The sequence below is a fragment of the Pinus tabuliformis genome, chromosome 3_1, assembly GCF_031772625.1.
Source record: "Pinus tabuliformis cultivar Carrire ecotype Pingquan chromosome 3_1, CPIR1, whole genome shotgun sequence".
Taxonomy (NCBI): domain Eukaryota; kingdom Viridiplantae; phylum Streptophyta; class Pinopsida; order Pinales; family Pinaceae; genus Pinus; species Pinus tabuliformis.
Genome location: NC_142301.1, coordinates 739,715,583 through 739,724,260, shown reverse-complemented (window position 1 = coordinate 739,724,260; position 8,678 = coordinate 739,715,583). Strand labels below are relative to the sequence as shown.

The window sequence follows — 8,678 nt, the reverse complement described above, 5'->3', positions numbered from 1 at the left end:
CATACACTAAGGAACATAAGAGAGAAAGTATGCAAGTATTAAAGATGAGATTGTTGGAACTTTACAAGTTTTGCACTCATTTACATTATGTATATATAGAGGGTACACGAAGCTTCAAAAGGAAGTACAAACCGCCAAGTATTTGAATATCAAATCCATTTTCTTAATTATAGCATTCATCAAAATTCCTTTTAGCTTCCTCACTCAAACCCCATTGTGACAAAAAAATCATACGATTTAAATTCTTCTAAAAAAACATTGTTTACAACATTAAAAACCATATTATCCTTAAAAGTTAAATTAAAGTATTCAAAGGATCAAAATGGTTTTTCGAATTTTCTATTTTTCATGTCCATTTGTACCTATCTCCCAAGGAGGTTAATTTAAAAGGATTTTTTAAGTTCATTTCCACTTGCATCTAACAACATGTATTTACAAAAAATTAACCTTAATTGTATCTAAATTATAATAGTATATAATATAGTGTAATGATAATTTTATTAAATGTATATTCTATTCCATTGTTAGTCGTGTTTATTTCATAATAGGCCTTCCAAAATTGTAATTTAATTATTAGTAATTATTAGGTGGATGGTAAAGATTTAACCTCCATGGAATATGCTAGAATATTCATAAATCAAACATTAAAATTTATCTCTTAGTTAGTTATTCTTTTTTAATTAGTTTATCTCAATTATTTAATTAAATAAAATATTATATCAATATGTGTCATAATGGGCATGTGGTATTGATAAGTCATGGTATTGTAACAAAAGGTATTTACAAGTTAAGGCTTTACATGGTAAAGTGGGGATGAATATCCATAGTTGAGAATATTATTACATATTTTTTAAGATGTGTATACATTTAATTCATATTTTAATTATTTTTTTAAATAATAATAATAATTTAAAATAGAGTTATCAATTAGTTAATTTTTATGATTTTTTTTTAAATTTTGGCGATGTGAAATATGTCATAAGATAAGTGATTTGATGATTATCATGAATTAATGTCTATCTACATTTGCCAACCATTTAATTTATATGGCTATTCTACTGTATTGATTTATTATTATTTAGTTTATTTGCTAGAAGGTCTATTTTTGACTTTAAATTTTCTAAATAATACTAATATAAAAAAAAAGGATAAAATGCTTAAACCAATTTTGAAAAATGTAAATTCCTTTATATTTTTAAATGTCTTCCCTACTAAAATAGAGAAAAAAAAATTTAAACAAAGCTTTTGCATAACAACTACTACAAACTAGCAATTTCCCTAAAGGTGAAAAGATACAAGATATTAACCAGAGAGGTCTTAAATCCAGTGAAAAGATACACTCTAGGAATAGAAGGGGCATGTAGTTTTGCTCTAATACCATGTAGGTGTAGAAAAAGGCACCCAAGGATTACACTGCATAATCAACATTTCAACATTTCTACTAAGAGAGAAAATTGAAAAAATGAACCAAGTTTCTTTATTACTTGAAAAATGGACTATACATCATTCTTATTTATTATAGCAAAAGAAGCTTCTTATTTATAGTAGCAAAAGAAGCTTTTAGCAATTGCGAGAAGAGAAACTTCACAATCTAACAATTAAGATTTATACATAAGCTTGCAAGCTTAAAACGGTTATTTTATTAGAACTCTAGCATATTTTTCATCATTTCACATATTTAGTCAAACTAAAATGCACATAATATGTACTTTGACTTTCATTACTTATTCATGAAAACCATTTAGACTTGTTTATTTTTTTATAACTTTTTAATGTTAATGTGAAAATATGTTTTACTACAAATATTAATTCTAAAAAATTTCCTGCATAAATAAATATTATTTAAAAAAGAAAAAGCATTTATAAAGCACCTAATTCTTACCAAATTTAATAAAAAAAATAAAACAATACAAAGATGTGCATTATTCAAATTAATATCATTCAAATAATTGTGACAAATAAATTACCCACAAAATAGATGTGAGTCAAAAGTCAAAGAAATAGATCCAAGTCAAAAAAAAGATTGTGCTATGTGGTGCAACCCTCAACTTTTAAGCGTATTTCTTTAAGCAACTTCCAAAATAAATAAATAATAGAGACAGCTTTTATTTTCATAACATGGTTCTTTAGAAACAAAATAGTTAACTCAGAACTGCTCATGCATTTACCTCTCTAACCATATGGTGAGGAGGGCAGTTAATAAATTCAATACCAAATTATGTTCTCATATATTTTAAAAAGAGTATCCAAGTTAATTCGATACCAAATTATGTTCTCATGTATTTTAAAATGAGTACACAAGTTCCAAGATAGAGAGTTTTACATGTAAGGAGGATAGTTATTGCAAACATAAGATCATTAACAATTTTTCAAAAAAATAAAAGAAATGGTACTAACAATTGTATAGTGGCATTCAAACCGTACATAGCAATATTGAGGCCGAGACCTATTGAACAGCTAAATGACATAGGTACATAGACATGTATATTTCAGTTTCTCATTGAAATATCAAATATAAGTTTTTTACTTTGAAGAAAAAAGTACCTCTAAGAAACAAAATTGGGTTTAATGGAGTCCCAAATTTATAAGTACCATGCATCTGGTTACAAAAACAACTCCTGCCAAAACTCTGAATTATATGTAAGGTCCTCTCAGTGGAATATATCGACTCCTAAAATTGAGTTGCAGAAAGGTCATAAAGAAATAAATGATCAGCTAATGGCTATGCCTTGGCTATATTTAATCACAAAAATATTCTGGAAACGATTAAATTGATCATTGTAGATGAAGGCTGGAGCAATTGGCCTTCTATATGGCCAGAATTTGCACTCATGTGACCCTGACTTCATATTTGCATTCTCATGGAATCATGTTTGCATAGGACCAACCACCTACCATGTGGAGGTATTCCAACCTAGCTAAACTCAATATAAAGGTTTCCTCTAGGGTTTTGCCTCTGAGGGCAAGTACATTATTATTGGAGAGCATACCTATCTCGATTTTAGCTTTTCTTCTTCAGAATAGTACATACGCTCTTGAACACAAGTAGTCATAAACCATGGCATGGCATGTTTCACCATTGCAGTAATCGCATCTCTATTTAGCCAAGGCATGGAGGTGAAGAAATATACAACCAACATGAACGTTCATCTTTGATCATTCTCTGGGTTCTTTCTCTTATACACTTTCACAATGGTCTTTCATCGCTGAGGTAGGAACTTGACGTAACCAATAGAGACATGCTAAATGGACTTGTATTCAATATATGTTACAAGTGTTCTTTATTTATATGAAGATTTACAATGATTGTGAAATTTTCTTGATTTATAGGAAATACAAGTAACATAATAAACAAAAAAGAGTTTAACAACGTGATTAAATTACATCAAAATGATTAATCAGAACTCGATTTCCTCAAAATATGCTTCAGTTGAACAACGTGGCATTCAATAGCCCTTTCAAAAACACCTGGCTGTCATTATCTCACATTGTTGTGAAAAGGTCACTATTAAAAGGCAAAAACAAATGGAAAAAATGAATTCATCGAGGAAAACCTTTGAGAAATGAGCATCTTACTAAAATGAGTGAAAGTTTAAGTATCTGCTCCGAGGATTAGCTCAGCTGGTCGAATCCCTGTGGTTAAGCATCTCTGTCATTGAGAGGTCTCTGGAGGATTAGCTCAACTGGTCAAATCCCTGTGGTTAAGCATCTCTGCCATTGAAAAGTCTCGGGTTCAATTTCTCTCTAACACTCTCGGGGTCAGATTTTGTGTTTGAGTCAGCAGGAAGTGATCCCAGGTGGCTCTACCTGGAACTATATTCCATGGATGTAGCGAGTCACCAATATCTGGAAACCGTGAACCACATAGTAGAGTGAAAGTTCAAGTATAGAGCAACAAACTGTTATTTAAGCAAATAATCTGACCTCCAGCATTGGCTACATCCTATATGGCAGAACCAAAATAACATATCGTTATACATCTCCTCATTAAGATAACAAGCAGAGTATGTTACCAAGTGAAAGGCCAATGCTACTTTTATTAAGGAATCAAACTACAGCGTAAAAGATTCAAAAGTAGAAGAAAAACGCACCATACTAAGTTTCTAACCCTCCCACATTTGGAGAGAGGGAGGAGAACCTGAAAATACTATATCAATACCAAAACATACAGACCTTCTAATACCAAAATATAACAAATTTTCTAACACAGTTCACCGTCAATATATAATTAACATGATTGCATTTCAGTATGATAACTCGTAAATTCAAGTCACCTTTGACAATTGAGCAAAAAGCATAAAATGTAATCGCTCAAAGTCAAGGACTTCCTTTATGATGCCAGCTTTCCAGATACATATATCAGTAGAGCTGCTTTAAAAGGGAATAATGAAATCAGCTACTGTCGTTGCTTTTCTACTCACAAACCACTATTTTGAAAAGGTAATTGATCTTACAAAGAAAAATACCAGGAAACCTCCTCATTAGCCGGATTGTCAATTTTCCTACACTAAGATCTCTGAACTGAAAGGTGTTATTGAGAAAGAAACAGATACTACACAGAAAGCCAACAGGAAGCATTCCCATTTGTTGACTGCACATGCTCCATTAACAGGACTGCATTTTAGAAAGTAATCCGCTAGATCATCTTTGACAATGAAGTAAATGAAAAACACATGAACATGATTAGTTTGAAATATGATTGTTCAACAGTCAAGCACCTTGACGATGCAAATTTTTCAGCTAGCTATTTCAGTAAAGTTGAAAAGAATGGTAGTTCTGGAGAGAAATGTGAAGGGGCAATATCATGAATTGCCCATTGAAACAATTCCCACAAATGAATTTTATACAAATGACAAGGAGCTTTCCTGATGCTACTACTAGCCTACCTACAAAGTCTGCATGAGCAAAGCTATAAAAATGCAAAATTCCTCTTAAAGCTTGGGATGTGGCACAGTTTGGAAATTCAAAGGCTGGATACACAGTTTGAAGATGCAATAGTCTGGAAGTGCAGAAAACTAAAAATAAAAGCTAAACCATGTGAGAAACCATGAAATGGGGACCAATAAAAAATACCAATATTGCAGAACTCCAAAGTGCACACATATCTAGAAGATACATGCAGATCTGAGGTTGAACTGCATGTATTAGACTTTCAACTCATTTTGTTGGTTGCTCATTCTATCATCAATTTTACTGGATATTGATCAATGCAATCAGCCCAAGGACTATCAGTGGGTGATTTCATTGTTTGAAGTGCTTTCCAAACAGCACTGTTGCACTTGAATCCACTTCCAAATGCAATCTACCAAATCTGATTGCCTGTTCGCATACGTCCTTTGGCCTCAATGTAACTGAGCTCATACCAAATTGAGCTTGAGGAAGTGTTGCCAAAGCGATGCAGAGTCATCCTCGAAGTCTCTACATTATTGGCTTGAGATGCAAGTTCTTCTTAAGCTCATCAATCACTGCTCTTCCTCCAGCATGAATACAGAAATGCTCAAATGCAAGCTTAAAATCTGGAATATGGGGTTTGATCTTCATACTGAAGACCTTTCTTCCAACAAGGGTGGCAAAGAAAAGTAATTGCTCGTTGATGGGAAGAACAAGAGGTCCCAGAGTTGTGATATTAGTCTTCAATGCTCCTCATGCTATGGCCATAAGTTCTTTGGATAATGACACACCAAGCTTGCCAGCTTCATCTTGCTCTTGATAAACATAGTTGAATTCTTTATCATCTGCTCCTTTATGAGTTTTCGCAACATGGACAAGCTTGTACTTTGCACGCTGGCGGTCAGAGCGCTTATTTGAAAGAACTGTAGATCCCCCAACACGAAACAAGCAATTGGTATCAACATTGACTTTTTGTTGCCAAAATACCAATTCTAAGTAATGTTTTCTATGCTCACAACTATTGCATATGTGCTTCTATGAATTTGTAACAAATCCTTGGCAAGATCAATGGCAACAACTCCTGCACTACAACCCATTCCACCTAAATAGAAGCTTTGAATGTTCCCTCTCAACTTATACCTATTCACAATCATAGCAGAGTGTGAAGGAGCTGGATTGAATAGACTGCAGTTCACCACAAGAATCCCAATATCCTTGGGTTTCAACCCTGTTTTCTTAAAAAGATTGTCTAGGGCACCAAACATGACCTGCTCGGCCTCTTCTCGTGCTATGGCCATGGAGGGCCGAGGGGGAATATAATGCACTACAGCAGGAAGATAAGTGTTGTCTCCTAAACCCGATCGTTCTAGTATCTTTGCCCGGAATTCCAAGGATGAATCTTGAAAATATCTCGAAAGCTCAGAGTGTTCCATAAAGCATTGGAAGCTCACTTTGAGGCTTTCAGGGGGCTTGTAGCAGGAGTAATCCACAGGAGACACAGGTCGAGGGCGAGACATCATATAGACTGTGCACCCAAAAACAAGAATGGCCAAACAGACAAGAACACTCACGAGATTGAACTGTAAATGGATCCAGAGCTGCCAAATATCTTCCGGGTTCATCCGTCCCACTTCAAGAAGCATACCCACCATGAGAGGGATCAAGAGCAAAGTCAGGAGATGGGTTATAAGATAATGATAGCCGAGTTTGACATATTTCAGATTGACACTTTGGAGGAAATCAGGAAGTATACGTGATGGACTGATCTAGACAGCCACTACATTAGAGTCGTGATGGTTGGTTTGGCTTGATGGGTGGTCAGTTTGACCCATTTTGGTATTAGGGTTCAATCAACCCGGGTCTAGAGAAAAACAAATGGGGACCAAGAGAGTCTCAGGTATAAAATTAAAAACTAAGCTATAAATCTAAGATTTAAGAGGACTGAAAAAAATCTGTTAAAAACAAAACAGAGGATTCCTACCTTGGGCCAAAAAGTTTGAGGCTAAGTGATGCCTGTAAGAAGACAAAAGTGATCCCAAATAAACTCTATGGCTACCAATGTCCACTGATTTTCCGTCAAAATCATGCAACCAGAATGGCCAATTTTGACGACTCCACCTCTGCAAATCTTTCTTTCTTGCATGAACGTTGTGGCAGCTCAAAACAACAACACCTCAATTCAGTCATTGAATCCTAGAAAACAGCCATATATATCATAGCGATCAAGGATTTGAATTGAAGAATCAAATTGCAGAGTCAAGAGTCTGAGTAAGGAAATTACATAAGAAGCATAGTACTTTAAAAAAGAAAGCAAGTCACCATAAACATAAACTCTAGAAAAGATCAACATGATAAAAAGGGGAAAAGAAGAAAAAAACTGGATAGCAAATCAGGACAAGATCTAGCTTACAACACCATCCAGCAGTATGTCCCAGTTTCTGGAGTCATGCCCTCCGTTTGCACTTCAATTCTAGCAACCCCAAAATCCGCAATCTTGACAGACTTGTCTGTAGCTATGAGCAAATTATCAAACTTCAGATCCCTATGAATAAACCCAAGACTCTGCAGATACTCCATGCCCCTTGCCACATCCAACGCCTGCTTCACTGCTAATTTTAAAGGCACTGGGCGGTTTTGTCTCTTTGCCAGAGACTACCTCACAGAACCCCCCTTGGTATACTTTGTAACAATACACCAAACCATAGGTTTCTTACAAACCCCTATGAATCTCACCACATTTTGATGCCTCAGAGTGGCTATCATCTTGAATTCTTGTGTGAATTGTTGCTCCAAGATTTGGGCTTTCTTTGTATTATCCTCCGACCTCTCAAGGATCTTCACTACAACATCCTCGCAATTGTAGGTACCTTAATAAAGTTTACCAAATGCCCCTTGTGCAAAAGGAGGACTGTTTTGAGTTTTCTTAAGTCAATGGTCCACTCATCATATTCCTCAAGACCATTAGTAGCGCACCTGTCATCCATAAGTGCATGTGGAGGGACATATTCTCCAAGGGTATGAGCAACTATGTTGTTATGGGCCACACTATGGGCTACGGATCTGCCATGGGTTCTTGTCCTGGTTCTCAAATCAGGATACATTAATATCGTTATTCTTGAATTGTTTGAGCCAACATTGTTGTCCATTTCTGTCCATAATGGACATGGACACAGAGCCAACATTGTTGTCCATTACTAGTCTGCAAGCTTCCCACACTCTCCACAAACATGCCCTTCTCCAAGCCTATGACAAAACCCCTCAGTGAAATCATATTCCATTGTTCTATAATGTTCTCCTTCTATCAATTCTCAGATAATTTGTTTACCCCCACCCCCAACATGATCATTTGTAGTTTACGGTCCGTCAATCTATTAAACCCAACCTTAAAAAACACATTTTACCACCATCAAAATGCAAAGAGCTACACTATACCCACAAGATTTATTTGCAGATAAATTGAAACAAGCATAGACAATGTCTAGTTCTGCAATACATAGGCATGTCTAATCCAAAAACTATCGGCTATCTTTAATCAAACCTGGCGTTGTTGAGCTCCTAGGATTAAGAAAACCCACGGTTCTCTGTGTGGGTATCGTTAAAAGTAGTGGATCCAGGAACCCAAATGAGAGTTCGCCACAAAAATTGCCCAAAGATAATGATTGAGGCTTTCACATTGGAAATACTTGCTCCACAAGGATGGAAGACGACGACCATGACCAACTGGGACCGTCTCTCCTCCTCTTGTTGCTTCGGCTTTGTGGAACGTCACCGGGTTGAGGGCTTCCAAG

General features: G+C 35.4%; 2 pseudogenes across 1 annotated transcript; both read right to left on the bottom strand.

Annotated features, from left to right (window-relative positions):
* Positions 1-3,717: 3,717 nt before the first annotated feature.
* On the bottom strand, positions 3,718-6,877 carry LOC149189469 (3-ketoacyl-CoA synthase 4 pseudogene; annotated as a pseudogene).
* LOC149189468 (serine/threonine-protein kinase STY13 pseudogene) lies at positions 3,718-8,082 on the bottom strand (annotated as a pseudogene). Its single transcript, XR_016255900.1, has 2 exons — positions 6,872-8,082; positions 3,718-5,813 (listed from the first exon to the last, which is right to left on the bottom strand). The product of XR_016255900.1 is annotated as a serine/threonine-protein kinase STY13 pseudogene (transcript).
* Positions 8,083-8,678: the final 596 nt, after the last annotated feature.